This window comes from Pseudonaja textilis, chromosome 2, assembly GCF_049901715.1.
Source record: "Pseudonaja textilis isolate UNSWEBS1 chromosome 2, rPseTex1.2, whole genome shotgun sequence".
NCBI classification, from domain to species: Eukaryota; Metazoa; Chordata; class Lepidosauria; order Squamata; family Elapidae; genus Pseudonaja; species Pseudonaja textilis.
The window spans coordinates 33,396,942-33,412,958 of record NC_141991.1 but is presented as its reverse complement, the minus strand read 5'-3'; the positions used below and the strand labels follow the sequence as shown (position 1 = coordinate 33,412,958).

At 37.1% G+C, this 16,017-nt stretch overlaps 1 protein-coding gene across 19 annotated transcripts in view; it reads left to right on the top strand.

The window, feature by feature from the left end:
- Positions 1-16,017, top strand: part of FOXP1 (forkhead box P1) — a 639,457-nt gene that overhangs the window by 190,489 nt on the left and 432,951 nt on the right. For 18 of the 19 annotated variants that reach the window (XM_087923662.1, XM_087923674.1, XM_087923668.1 and 15 more), the window contains one exon: positions 9,916-10,028. The exons of the other annotated variant lie outside the window; for it this stretch is intronic. The gene's annotated coding sequence lies outside the window, so the exon portion shown is untranslated. The remainder of the gene's footprint in view (positions 1-9,915; positions 10,029-16,017) is intronic. 19 annotated transcript variants of the gene reach the window in all.

Below are 16,017 nucleotides of genomic sequence, written 5' to 3'. Positions count from 1 at the left end.
GACATACACATATCTATGATTCAGACATACACTTGCATTCATTGTTACTGAGCAGAATCTGATTTCCAAAGTGCCACATAGAGTGGATCCATTTTAAGTATGTTTGTGACAGAACTGCTTTTTGCAGTTTCTCAGTGCATATGGTTGCAACAGTCTTGCATGTCACACCCTTCACACAGCCTTTTTTACAGTAGCTGCAATTATACAAAAGTAACTATACTTGTGCCCTTTCACCCTTTCAGTCCTTTAGAATGGTGTGTATGGTTAGTGCACAAATTTTGCATACACAGATTATGTCATAATTACCACCTCTTACAATACTAGACAACACAGTATCAACAGTAGAGACCTTCAAATTTCTAGGTTCTACTATATCACATGACCTAAAATGGACACCTAACATCAAAAACATCATCAAAAAAGCACAACAAAGAATGTTCTTTCTGCACCAACTCAGAAAGCTCAAACTGCCCAAGGAGCTGCTGATGCAGTTCTACAGAGGAATTATTGAGTCTATCATCTGCACCTCTATAACTGTCTGGTTTAGTTCTGCAACCCAACAGGACAGACACAGACTTCAGAGGATAATTAGGTCTGCAGAAAAAACAATTACTACCAACCTGTCTTCCATCAAGGACCTGTATACTGCATGAGTCAAAAAGAAGGCTGTGAAAATATTTACAGACACCTCACATCCCGGACATGAACTGTTTCAACTCCTTCCCTCAAAACAATGCTATAGAGCAGTGGTCCCCAACCTTTTTTGTACCAGGGACCAGTTTCATGCAGAAATACTTTTTCAAGGACCGGCAGGGGGGGGACTTTTTCAAGGGGGGGAGGGGAGGAGTCCGAATTTGGTGGTTTGCTTGCAGACGCTTCATTACCTGACTAGATAACATCTGATGTTGTTACCTAGTCGGGTAATAAAACGTCTGCCAGCAAACCACCAAGTTCAGGGAGGCTCAGGACAAGTCCCTGCAGGATGGCTGAGAAGCCCCGCCTCTCAGCCCTGCCTCCCTCAGCCTCATCCCTCAGGTGTCTCCTTCCCTCCCTCAGCCTCATCCCTCAGGTGTCTGCCTCGTTCCTCTCTCAGTCGCTCTCTCGCTCCTCCACCAGCCCAGGAAGAAACTGCTTCAAAGAAGCCAGCAGGGTGGCTTTTCCTGTTGGCGCAGCTCCTCCAAAGCGCTTGTTCACCCCCACCCCGCCGCCCGCGGTTCAATCCAGTGCTCTGTTCTGCCTGCCTGCCTGCATTCGCTTCTGGTTGTTTCGGAGCAGCTTCGGCTGAGTAAAAGAGGCGAATAGTTATTATTCTCAGCCAAAGCTACTCCGAAACAACCAGAAACGAAGGCAGGCAGGCTGGCAGGCAGAACGGAGCACTGGATTGAACCGCGGGCGGCGGGGTGGGGGTGAACGGGCACTTCGGAGGAGCTGCACTGACAGGAAAAGCCACCCTGCCGGCTTCTTTGAAGCAGTTTCTTCCTGGGCTGGTGGAGGAGCGAGAGAGCGATTGAGAGAGGAACAAGGCGGGAGGAAACTGAAGCCGCTGAGCCGGAGAGCAGGACAGGCTTTGGTTGCTTCCTCCCTCCCCTTCTTTCATTTGTGTCCTTGATCCCTGATCCCAGCAGCATTCACCAAAGGCGAAGAAAGCCGCCATTTTTATTTTATTTTTATTTTCTTTGCGGCCCAATACCAAATGATCCGCAGACCAGTACCGGTCCGCGGCCCGGTGGTTGGGGACCCCTGCTATAGAGCACTGCACACCAGAACAAGAACAGTTTTTTTCAAAAAGCCATCACTCTGCTAAACAAATAATTTCCTGAACAGTGTTCAACTATTTACAAAGTGTACGCTACTATTACTATTAATCTTCTTATCACTCCTTATCACCCATCCCCTCCCACTTGTGATTGTAGGTCTGTAACTTTGTTGCTTGTATCCATACGATTTATATTGACTGTTTCCTAGTATGATTCGATTGTTGATTGTACCCTATGTCTATCATTAAGTGTTGTACATTTTTATTCTTGATTCTTAATGAATGTACCTTTTCTTTATGTATACTGAGAATATTTACAGCAAGACAAATTCCTTGTGGGTCCAATTGCACTTGGCCAATAAAGCTATTCTATTCTATTCTATTCTATTCTATTCTATTCTATTCTATTCTATTCTATTCTATTCTATTCTATTCTATTCAAACAGAAAAGCATCTTTCATTGTACTTTTTCTCTCTAGCATGATTGTGGCTAGACCATGTATATTGCTTGTATTGGGGTAAGATGTTGCTTCTTTTTAAATTCCAATAAGACTCTGACTTGTGCGCTAGTCAGAGTCTTATTGGAACAGAGTTTTAAAATAAAACAAAGCCTCAATTTGTACAATTAAAAAAAAAGCCTTCTTACATGTAAACTGCATAAGAATGGATAAGAAAATGTATTGTGTATATTCTTACATAATTTACAATAATATATTGAGTTGTATTTCTCTTTCATACCACATTAAAGTCAAAATGCCTTGTTGATAGTTCTCAAGTAAAGAGTATTGATTCTTTGAATTATATAATTCAAAGAATTATATATCTCTTTTATCTTTTTGTACAGATTTTAATATAATTTTAACTGTCAGTTATATTCTCCTTTAATGCATTTTCAGTTTTAAGCACTCTCAAAACAGCCTAAAATCCTCTGAAGAAATAGAAAATTTCCAAAGACAAAAAATACACTATTAATTTTCCTGTAATTTCTTTAAAAGTTTGTGAAGAATTGAATAGAGTAATACAGTGGTAAACAAAGTAAAATAAAGTATCATTTGCTGTAGGTTTTTGATAGGAAACCCCATACATAAGCTAAACAATTAGATTTTTTAATGTTATAAAAATTAATATATTTATAAAATAATATATAAATAATAAATAATATAATAATATAAAATAATATATTTCTATATTCTTTTCACAAACTCAATCAGTCCTGGCTTCATTGGTTCTCAGGGTCTGGCCTTTTGAACTTCTCTTTCCTGAATATATAAGAATCTAATACAACTGAAAGGTTTAATGTACACCTAAAATATTCTGGAGTCCTGACCATAACTGAAAACTTTATGTCATAGAGTTTCAGCAGCTTGTTAGGTTTCTTTGAAAAGAGAGATTCGAAAACTGGGAACCATATGGCCCTTTATTTTCTGATTCTATCGTTGACGGAAACCCTGAATTTCTAAGCTATACTAACATTTCTGTTTCAATTTTTAGCAGTATAAAGATTCTTTCCTGAGAGGTCTTTGATAATGTGGTTTGTGTTAGTATCTTAGAAAGAATTGCTTCAATTGAAAGTTCAAGAAGTAAATATTATAATCAATGAAGCATCATAAATAACTTTTATGTCTAAATCAAGCTATTAAAAGCTTTTTTATTTTAAAGTAGCTAGGGGAATAAAATAGCTGCATAGTTCATAAAGTGATATACTATTATTGCCTGCTGTGCCCATGAATTATGCCAGCTTTTTACACTTGTGAAGTAAAAACCGGATTATAACTGTGATCAATGTATTATCCTATATTCTTATTGTTCATTATATTTCCTTTTTGAGAACTTTTGTAGTCTAAATGGCTACTAATGACATAATTACAATTGTTTGTCACCACTGTAATATGTGATTTCCTATCTCCTCATGAAGATGTAAGTTAGACAAAGGAGGAGTTTTGGCAGGAAGACAAAGTACAGTGCTTTATTAAAGACCAGATGTGGTTGGTAAAAGCCTTTTTTCTCAGGAAAAAAAACCTTAATTGAGTAATGTGAAATAGGAATGAAGTATCTGAACATTGTAGGCACCAGTTTCTTGTCACTTACACAGTTAGGAATCACAGTCAAAAGAGGCCATGAAGGTCATTGAATCTAACCTCTCATTCTGTTCAGGAATTCAAATTAAGCATCCCCAACAGATGGCTATCTAACCTTTCCTTGGACATGCATATGTATATCTTACATGATAACTCTGCAGATTATTTCAGTAACAGTATTTGCTTGCCAAACATTAAAATTTGTTTCATTAGACAAACCAGCTTTTGATTTGCCAGTTGTATAACTAAGAATGTGTTTGTCTGGTTGTAGAAGGTAATGAGCCTTCAGTTGCAGAATCCCTGGAAAACCTTCAGAAAAAGTATTGTGTCATAGTTCACTAAAATATTCCCCTGATTGTGGTAAGATCAGAAAAACCTCTCTGAGATCTTACTGAACATTTTCTTAATGAGAAAATACAGTCTTTCAAATAGTTTGGACCTATGTCATTATGACTTTCTAAGAAATAACCAGCATTCTGAATTTTTCCTATATTAGGCTAGTAACCAAAGAATTCTAGCTATTACCCAATTTACTAGTTTAGACTGTTCTGAACTTGCTACAATATCAAAATATTTGGAACAAAAAGTAGTTCTGTATAATCAGACTTTATATTACTGACATGTAATATTGTGTGTGTGTGTGTGTGTGTGTATGTGTGTGCGTGAAGGAATGAATGAATGAGATCTTCAGGATTAGTCAGATAATACATGAATCTGATGACGTAATTTCTATTCTGTTCCATTCCATTCCATTTTTCTCATTGGTTATATACCACCCACTTCAACAAGTTCTTCAGGCCTCTAAATATGCTTATATGTTTTTTTTAAAACAGTGCATTAAATTCCTTGATCTTTTGATTGATCAAGAACATTTCTGTATTGTCTGGATTAAGCATATATTTGTTATCTGTCACCTGGTTCATTAATAATTTCTAGTTCCACTCAGGAATTGTGTTTCCAAATATATCACACAAGTGTATAGCCTTGCTCAAATAATACTCACCATCTTGAGACATCATTGTATTGAGCACTAATATCACTAGGATACTCCATATTTAGCTGACTCAAAGTTGTTTTCAGATAAGCCTTGATCTTGATAATTTACCATCCTGGGTCAAAGAAATGCCAATGCATGTGTAGCTGAAAGTACAAAAACCTTTTCTTCTAACAATGTCATTTGACCAACATAGGCCAAGTTTATGCAAAGTGAGCTGCATATCCAGTTTGCATAATGATTAAGGCTGTGGTTTTTTTTTAACTTGCATAGCAAGTTGATGTTTAAACCTTAACTGAGGATCTTAGTTGGAAATCCACAGGTACTGTTTGAATCCTTGGTTTGTTAATTGGAAAAGAAGGAATATACCTTCTTTTGAGCAGGGGTTGCACAGTGGTTGGAATGCAGTATTGCAACTAACTCACTGCTCACTGTGAGAAGTTGGATTCTCACCAGCTCAAGGTTGATTTAGCCTTCCATCCTTCCAAGGTCGGTAAAATGAGGGCCCAGATTGTTGGGGGCAGTATGCTTGACTGTAAACCATTTAGAGAGGGCTGTAAAGCACTATGAAGTGGTATATAAATCTAAGTGCTATTGCTATATTGGTCATGCTATCTTGTCATTTATCCACTGAATTCTTTTCTATTCTATAGAATAAATCCAAATTTTTCATGAAGCATGATAAGGTTGTAATTCTGTGGTCAAATCTCTGCTTTGCATGCTGAAGGAACTAGGTTTACTTTCAAACCCTGAGGAGCAGCTGCCAATCATTGTAGTTACATTTCAGTTAAAGAGATGAATAGCCTGACTTGTATACGTCACCTTCAGAATACGGAGGGTGTAGCAATTCAGAGTTACTAAATTTAGAAAAAAGTAAAAAAATATTCAGTACATTTTTAAGTGTGATGGAATGGAGTACAATACAAGATACCAGAACACTTAAAGAAAAATGGACAGGTGTGTTGTATGTTTAGGTTACATTCACATCACACACTATAGCTTCTTCTCACAATTGCTCTGGACGTTATAGTAGAAGCATATCCTTTGATTTTTGGAAGTCCTGATTCAAAGAACTGATTGTTCTATAGCCTGTAGAGATTCTCAGCCATCCAGGTCATGGTTGTCCCAAAGGTGCTTTTTCAGGAAGCAACTGGACTTCCTTATTTTTTCTTTAAAGATGTTTTGCTTCTCATCCAAGAAGCTTCTTCAGCTCTGATAGTGGGGAACATTCCCCACTATCCTGTCAGAGCTGAAGAATCTTCTTGGATGAGGAGCAAAATGTCTTCAAAGAAAAAGACAAGAAAGTCCTCATGAAAAAGCACCTTTTGGATGATTATTCTACCATAGGGGTGTCAAACTCGATTTCATTGAGAGCCACATCAGGGTTGTGTTTGACCTTGGGGGACCAGATGGGCGTGGACAGGGTGGGCATGGCCAGCTCGATGCCACTCATGTCAGGGACACCTGTGATGGCCTAAGTGCTCTGCCAGAGAAAACGGGCTCTTGAGCTCCGTTTTCATCTGTGATGGCCTCCTGCAACCCTCTGCTGCATGCAACCCTCCTGATCTCCATTTTCTCTGACAGAGGCACTGCGAGCCAGTCCTTTACTGTTTCCAGGGCGACCCCATGGGCAAATCTAAGCACCCCACCAGGCAGATCCAGTCCCTGGGCCTTCAGTTTGACATCCCTGTTCTATAAGATCCCATTCTGTAATCCGACATGGTTTCAGATAATTACATTTCTCTGTATGAACACCTTAACATATCTTATTCAGATGCTTCTCCAGTGGTTGGATATTTCAGCTGTTTGAAGGTGGGGGGGAACCGATACTGAAAACAATAGGATGCATACATTGGGGCAAGCAATCTGAAACTTTCTAAAAGTTTTATTTATTTATTTAGAACACTTGTAGAGCTATCATTCTTAAAACCAAGATGTGGGCAACTTACAATCCACAGATATGCAGCAACGAAAGCAAAAGAAACAATAAAATCAATAAAATAAAAATTAAAAAACCAGGCACTACAATCACCTTTCCTCAATACATCCCAATGTTCTCTTCCAAATCTAACTTTACCCTATCCAAACATGTTGCAGAAGGGCAGCTCTTCTCAGACCTAAAAGAGAGGGGATATGTTGGATCTCCTGGATAGACTGTTCCATAGGACAAAAGTTGCAGTGGAGAAGGCATAGTTCCAAGGACCCACAAAATGGCAGTGTTTTAAGGAAAGGGAACTGAGGCATGAATCTGGAGGTTAACCTCCATTATCTTTAGGCACAACATAGCCAATAGCCAGGGGTCATTTTCTTACACCATTCTTTCCATTATATGCAATTGCCTAACCATTGTGACTATAATTTTAAGTAGATGTGATTTCACGTTAAATTGTTTTGAAACCTTTTTGTTGTCTGGTGGGGTTTTGTGACTAGTCTTTTTACTCTTCCCGATTCTGTCATTAAAAATTCAGATCCTGAAATTTAGTTGTTTGTGATTTATTTGTGTGTTTGTTTATGCAGTTCTATGTTTTCACTCCATTAATCTTAAACTGGTACTCAGTGATACCTTAAAAAGTAACTAATTTATTGGAATATTCATTTTCATAGGTCAGATATTCCACTTCATCAAACATCAGTTGTGGTGTTGAGTATGATGAAGTCGCCTTTAGTCTATGAAAGCTTGTTAGTTTATAAAAGCCTTTTTCAATTTGATGCTCTCCAGATGTCTTTGATTATATCTCTATCATTTGAAGCCATAGCAAGGATGACTGTCATTCTGGCTGAGGACAATAAGAATTGAAGTCCAATACAGCTGAAAAAGATTGCAAAGGATGGGCTATGAGATATAAAAGCTCTTATTTCTTGTTTATGCTACAGTAAGCTAATATGGTCTTTGGAATCTGTCAAAATTAATTTAGTATTATTTTTTTTCACAATTGAAATAGCAATCTTCCTCTACAGAATACTTAACTCTCTTTCTCTTGGCTTAACCTTGCAAACACCCTCTAAATTAGATCATTTATTGTTTTCTTTTTAACAAGCCAAAGATCATACAATTAACTTGTTCTATTGATTGTGGTGGGAGTGAAAATTCATTTAGACTGGGCCACTGAGTTTATTACTGAGCCTTATTTGTGGTCCATTCAGCCATCCTGATTTAAACAGGTGTGTGCCATCAATTCAGTGGCCACGGTTACATTTATTCAGGTATTAATGAAGGGTACCATAAATGATAATTTCTTATGACAATTATACCTTTATTGTAGAACATTTAAAGAAAAAAAATAACTATACAAAGAAGAAAATGTGAAGGGCATTGTTAGTGGGGAAAAAAAACAGTAAATAAATAGAATTTACAACTGTCTTAAAATTATTATTGCATTGGTTAGATATTTGAATATATACAACCAAACTTAAAAATAAACTTTAAGGTGAGTTTAGATATATGCTTCTTTGATTTTTCATTTTGTTTCTTCCTAGTGTACTAGCACTGTTTATTGTGCAAAAGTAGTATTTCTAACAATTTCTAAGAAAATGTATTATGTTGTAAATGTTTATCACAACTTATGACAACAATATGTAGGGCTCTGTGTTAAAGTACCAGATTCAGGTGTTTTTTTTTAAACAAAACAAAACATATTACTATAGGTGTCAGGTAAATTTTCATAGTGCCTGTTCCAGATTTTATTCCAGATGAATATATGTCAGCTGACCATCATTGGAATTATATCAGTAAGGAATTGACTTGAATAGTCTTGGAACTGAACACTTGAATTGGCTTCTATATAAAAGTTATTGAAGACATTAGAATTAATTATAACAGTACAGGTAGTCTTGGACTTACAACCATTTGTTTAGTGACTATTCAAAGTTGTGATGTTGCTGCCAGCATCCCATAGACACATGATCATAATTCAGGCGCTTGTAGGCACCAGGTTGCAGCATTTCAGGGTCATGCAATTTCCATTTGCTGTCTTTGCAGGAGACTTCTGACATGCAAAGTCAATGGGGGGAAATTGGGTTCACTTAACAACCGTGGCAAAAAGTGCCATAAAATTGAGCGACTCATTTAACAATTGCATTGCTTAGCAATGGAAATTCCAGTTCCAATTTTGGTCGTAAGTTGAGGGCTATTTATTAGGAGTTACAATTTTTTTTAAAAAAATGCCCTCCTTGACTCCATCTTCATATTCCTCTAAATCATCTCTAATTTAGCAGTCGTCTTCTTTAGTTTTTATTTCATGTTACTCTGAAGCTGGTGATACATGCTGTACAGTTAACAAATAGAAATGAGCTGATTGAGTATAATTTGTATTCATTGTTAAATTTAGTAACTGTACTGAGATTTGAATTACGCTAATCAACTTTTCTTGTAATTTGTATAATTTACATACTGTACACACACTGCAAATGCATGACTCTGGTGCAAAACAAAGTTTAATTAGTGTAACAGGGTTGCATCTGCTTCTAAAGTGATTGATTTTTCAAAGTAGTTATGGCAATTGCAAGGGGGATCTTGGAACTAACCCATAATGGTAAGGGAAGCAATTTTTGTGGAAGCTTTCTTTCATTTGCCCCATTGAAACACATAGGAAGTGGTTATATTTCTATGGTTTTCATAGATCTTTTTACATTGGCCAGTTTTACGCACTGTAATTTTTTAGTGACCTGTGAACAAAATTAGAAATAAAACCACTATGAAAAAAACCTTTGACTTTGGTTTAACACTTAGAAGAAATGTGGATTTCAGCAGTATGTAATTTTGATATATATTATTTGCATAGTGATCTGTTTGATTAAGATATTCTGTTCCATTCTGTTTAAGAAATTTACATGAAAATTAGATGTTTAGAATATTACCATAAAATGATTGTACAATAAAGTTACTAGTTCTTAGTTATTTAAAACTACTAAAAAGAAATGTACTCTGGGGGAATGTAATAATGGTTGACAGAGTTTGAATGCTTATTCTTTTTCTTTTCTGATGGATAGAATTTTTTATTAAGTGTGTAAAAGTAGATACATCTAATGACATCAGCAATATAATTTCATAGCACCGACACTCAGTTCTTGCTTTTTATTTTAAATAGGTGAAGAAAAACACCAAGGTTGATCAATTTGATTCAACTTGCATAACTTTACTATGCAGTTTACATGGTTAAACTTGGATCCTCTCATGCTTAAAACCCCACTGTGACTGTTTGTAAGTATTTGTATATTTTACTTTAAAGTATAAATGTGGCTCAGGAGAAAGGAAGGAAGTGTATTTTCATAGCAATTATTTTAGAGATATTAATCATAATTAGCCCCAATAAATGCTTAATTTTCAGTAATGAGGGTATGATTAATATGGGTGTGATATTTTATAGTAGGGATTCTCCAATTTTATAATAGTAACTTTAGGAAAGTTATACCACTGTAATTGAGAGCATAATACAATTCCTACTGCTTACTATTGTGACAGATTTATGTAGAGCAACTATTATGTGAAAGGAATCTAAGTGAACAATAATAGCAAAGTTTGGGAATTGTTTCATTTGTTTCATATACTAGGTTGTCTGGCATGTAACTTGAAATCACTGCCTTCCTCACCACCAGTGCAAATACACCAATTGGATGGATAACTGGAAAACTTCATTGAACGATCAGTCATGACTTAAACCAACTTTTTCCTATATACATCTGACAAACATAGGCTCCCTTCACTATGTTACATAAATTAAGATTCTGGAGCACACTATCCCCAATTCAGAAGAAAATTCTTAAGGCCTTACAATAAAAGTAGTTGATGCCCATAAGCTCAGAAGAAATGATGCTATCATTTCTAAAACTGATATTTTATCAGCCCACAGAGTCATACATCTTTCAATGATTTGCACTGTAGTGCAAACTTGTCTAGGAAGTCACAAAGAACTTCAGAACAGGATCTAGGTATTTCCAGTTCTCTTTCAAATGGACTTAGTGTTGACGGCTGCGTTATCAGAAAAGCAGTGAATGCCATGTGTCAATAGAAAGAAGCTACTGTTCATCAAAAAAAGTCCATGTTCATCTTATGTTTTCTTAAAAGCACCTTGGTGACCTGGATGTTTAGAAAAATGATATTTAGGTCCATAAGTCAAAAAGTGAAATTTATCAGGCATTAGGAGCTGTGGTGGCACAGTGGTTAGAATGCAGTATTGCAGTAAATTTCTGGCCGCTGTCAGGAGTTTGATCCTGACCGGCTAAAGGTTGACTCTGAGGTTGGTAAAATGAAGAGCCAGAATGTTGGGAGCAATATGCTGATATTGTAAATCACTCAGAGAGTGCTTTAAAGCACCATAGAGCAGTATATAAATCTAAATGCTATGCGTATTATTTCTAGCAGGGGGGAAAAACCTAATAAGAACTTCATATTGTCATGGTTTATACATTTTTCTTGTCTTAAGATCTGCAAAACTTAATCATTAAAGGAAATAATAACTCTGTTTCTAACAGTGAATTCTGTAGAACATCAGTTGTCTGAAACATATAACAGAATGAATGAAGGACAAAATTTAACATTTTAGAATATACTCTTAAGTTAAGATTTAACTTTAACTCTATGAAGTTACCTTAATGCCATAGAAATGTTACATTAAGACCTGAAATTATCAGTTGAAACTGGTGACCAAGAACAGATAGTGTTTGGTTCTGTCATAGCCTTTGACTTATGGCTACAATTAGAACTGAATTGCTGGTCATAAGACACTACAGTTGTAAGTCGAGGCACCCATGTGAGTGGATCTGATATTGCTACCTTTTATGTAGTGATCATTTAATGAATACTTGTGATCATTAAGTCAAGTCATATTCATGTTAAATGAAAACACTGGTCATAAGTCCAAATCCATTATCCAGAATAGGCATTTTCTGTGGAAATTGGCAAAAAATGCCAGGTCCCCCCTCCAAATGTCACCAGTTGCAGTGACCATGTGACCATGAAATACTGCAACTGGTTATAAAAGTGAGCCGTTACCAATCACCCGAAGTGAATTCATGTGACTGTGGGGGATGGGTATGGCACATCTTGACAGTCAAAAATGCTTTATTGGCATAAGGTACCTTTTCTGGGCCCTGTTGTAATTTTGAACAGTCAATATGCTCCTGGTTATAAGTCAGGGACTATTTGTTGTAATTGTACTCGTGAGTATTTTTCATACTAGCTAATGGTATACTGAATGCTTGTATGAACTAAATAAAATCATAGCAAGACTTTAATGGTGTTTGTCTACTTAGGGTCCCTTTATATCCAAATAGCATCCACATTCAGCTCTGACATATTTGCCATATGCTAAATAAATCTGCTCTGACAATATTCAGTGGCAAAGATGGAATTTCAAACATCCACAAAGAGACAGATAGATTTTCAGAGAACGAACCTTGACTTATACTGTTTCAAACCAGATCCCAGAGGCTAATACTTCAAAGGTAAAGGGACTACAGCAATTAAATATATTAAATTGTTCTAAAAATCCCAGAAGAAACAGGGCCAGAGTGGTGGATTATGGTTTCTTCCATGGCAGTTATTGTGCTTGGCATTCTACTGCTTGCCCCATAAGGTCCATGATCTCAGAAAATTGTTGGAAGTCATAATTTTAAGTTTTGGAAACTGTTGTGTCTTTGGAAATTAGGAGTAGGTTGAGGTCTCTGAGGGAAGGTTCGCCCTGCTTGGCAGATTCTAGCTAGGTGGCCTTTCTTCTGACAGTTTAGACAAATGGCATTCCTGAACCTACAGGATGCTCTAGGGTGGGAACCCCCACAGCCCAGGCAAATGGGAGGTTGCTTGGGGGTGAAGTTGTTTCTTTGCCCTGCTCCTTCCTGAGAGGGCTTTTGTTGCCTAAGGCGGTTAATGTCTGTTGTGCCTATGGGGTCTTCTTCAAGGGAAACTTCCTCTGAGTGAATAGTGGAGCTGCTAGGTCTGATAGGAGTTCCTTGAATCTCAGCTGCTGATTGGGCAGAGAGCTCAGCAGCTTGGGCTTCTTCTATAGCTAAGGCTAGGGTTAAGTCTTTTTTGGCTAGCAAGCGTCTTTGAAGCCTAAGGTCCCTAACCCCACAGACAATCTGGTCTAACAGCATGTCTTCTAGGTAGTCTCTGAACCCACACTGTAAGGCAGCTGACCTCAGAGCTGCCATATACTCACTAACTGACTCCCCCTCAGCCTGCCTTCTAGTTCTGAAGGCATGTCTCCTAGCTATCTGTGAGGGTTTAGGTGAGTAGTGATTGGAAAGAATCTCTTGGAGCTCTTCCCAAGGGATGTTCCTGACAGAGCGAGGGGCAACTAGTGCTGTAGCGGTGTCAAAAACCGCAGCACCACAGTAACTGAGGAAGAAAGATTTTTTCCTATGCTCAGCAGCGTCTGTTAGATCGATAGCGTCGAGGAAGTAGATGAACCGGTTTTTGTATGACTCCCACGTTTCCTCGGCTAGCTTGAAGGGTGGGAATGTCGGGTTGGTGTTCATCTTGAGGCGGCAGTGCCTGTCACTTCAGCTGCTGTGGCTTCTAAAATCGTACTCTTAGAAGAGCGTTTTGCGGCTGCGCCTGTCAGGCGGCGTCTGTCTCCTCGGCTGAGGAGGCTTTAAATTTCGCGCTCTTGGTGAGCGCCGGCGGCTGCGGCTTCAGCGCCTGGTGGCTTCGCTCTTTTTCAGTGACCAGCTCTTCGGATCGGACGTCTGGTAGCCTCTTATAGCATCCCGCCCTCGTCGCCAGTGTTGTAGAGCGGCGGAGATACGAGGCTGAGCCAGAGCAAACGTTTTAAAAGGCTTTATTCTTCTGAATAAAGGGTTGCCGCGTCTGCCAGGCTAACTCGGCAGATCAGCTGGCGGCAACAGCTGATACCGTTTGACAGCTCCCTTTTATAGCCGGCTGTCAAACGGTATCAGCCAATGGGAGCGGTCGGCGCTCCCGCTCGAACAGCGGACCTGGTTGGGAACTCCAACCAGTCCTATAGACACAACAGAAACATAATCCATACATCCTTCTGAAATCATGGCTTTATTAAAATCTAGCTACTGATTGATTTACATCTAAAGTAATATGTAGCATAATAAACAGTAGCTGTGTGCCACTTTCAGGATATATTATCACATCTGCTATCAATCAACAACTATTTTGGTGTACTTCTGGACTAAAGGAAGACCTACAAGTTTAGCATTCAACTTCCCACTTTCCAGGAAGTACACTGTATTCGTTTCTTAGTTTCACCCTCAATATTTCCTAGTTGACTGGCTAATGTGATGTAAATGAAAGAAAATAAATCTTTGAAATTGAATGTTAAATTATATTTTGTAAGTCTTTATGATACATTATTGCAGTTAATTTTTTTTAACTTTTTAATGATACATGGAAATTATTACAATGAGATCCAGAAAAAATAGCAAGTTTTTAAATTCCAGTAAAATTTTATATTGGGTGTCTGCAGTTATTCACCATATATTGTTTATTTCAGATCATAGATAATATATTTTATTGCTACATGTATTAGATATTAAACACATATATATATATTTAGCATTTCTACTAAAATATTCAACATTTGAATACTAATTAGACTAGTTCATATCATATGTTGGCTATCATTTATTAATATGATCCCTAAAAGTGATCAATTTCTCCATTAGAAAAAAACAAGGGTATCAGTAAAAAGACAGGCTTTGAAGGTATCTTACCATAATTAATGAGAATTTTAGTTAGTTTGATTTCTTTAATTTTTGCCATATTATAAAAATAGATACTTTCTAGGTAAATTAATCCTTTCAAGGAGCAAAATAATTTCCTTTTTGGAAAGGCTTATTAAAGTCTTATTCTTTCTAATCTTAAAACACTACTTCTGTTAGGTTAACATTATGTGAAGAAATTACATGATTTTAAAAGAAGAATGATTCCAACCCAAACCATGTACTTTACAATTAGATCATGGAAATGAAGGCTTTCAATTGGGGAAAATGAAATTTAAATTCCCATAACCTGTCTGAAATTTAGGTTTTTATTTTACTTTTTTTTTGATCAATTAGATTGTTCTTACTTAAACAGGTGGTTTTGAAGGCTGGTTTCACTGTTGTTTTAATCATAGTTTAGTTACCATGGAGAAATATGCAAGTTAGCATTTATACACAGAAGTGAAATTTATGCTGCATAGATAATAGCCTAAATTTAGCATGACTTAAGTTTACCACTTCCTTTAAGAGAAAGAGAGAAAGAGAAAGAGAAAGAGAGAGAGAGAGAGAGAGAACAATGTATGGCTTATTTATTGTCCTATCAAGAATGCAATTCTTTTTCAAAATACAGTTTTGTGGCTTGTTATTCATTCCAGATGAAATTAATAGTTCTGCTTTCAAAGCTTTTGAGTTATTTAACTTAAATCAAGCATTTTATGTAATAAAGAGATTGATTGTACTCAAGATGCTCTGATGTTCAGTGGTGTGCAATATTTTTCTTGTAATTCTTCAAGTATTTAAAAAAGAAGCTGATTTTCACTTATTGGATAAAGATGACTGAATATTGACACTGAAATTAGGGAAAAAGAACAACTAAAACCATATTTGAAGGATGGAACATGTACTGTTCTACTTATCACAGGGACTTTTTTTAAAAAAATCCTAATTCTACCAGGAAATTTTTTCCACCGTTAATAGGAGCTCCTATAAAATTCTGAATTGACCATCAGCTGTACAATATATTTTTCCCTACTATTTATTCTCCTTCCTGCTGTGCTGAAGGCAACTGTTAAGAACCATTGCTGTCACTTTGTTTAACTGCTACCACAAAGGTAGGGCTAAGTTTTCAAGGACAAATGTAGCAAAAGTATCATGATCCAACATGAGGTCCCCCAGCACGCAGAGAGCAGCAGATCCCTTTCAACACCAGCTGTTCTCACAGATATAGATTGCTGCAGTGAAATTTTCTTCATATAATTCAGGAAGCTCTAGAGAATTCTCCAAAACAACTGTGCCAACAAGGAAAATGTTGAATTTTTCATCAGCTTCCCAGTACAGAGTGTTAGTGGGCAATCCATTCATTCATGACCAGATGTTCAGTGCAGTAACACTCTGCAGTTAACGTGAACCTTGTGGCCTGTTTTACATTGGTTTGCAAGGACATTAGCAGCAACCTAACATTGGAGAATTGTGGCCTGAAAAAGCGAGAGGCTGAAGTGTGTGCTTGTGGCTTCCTGGTT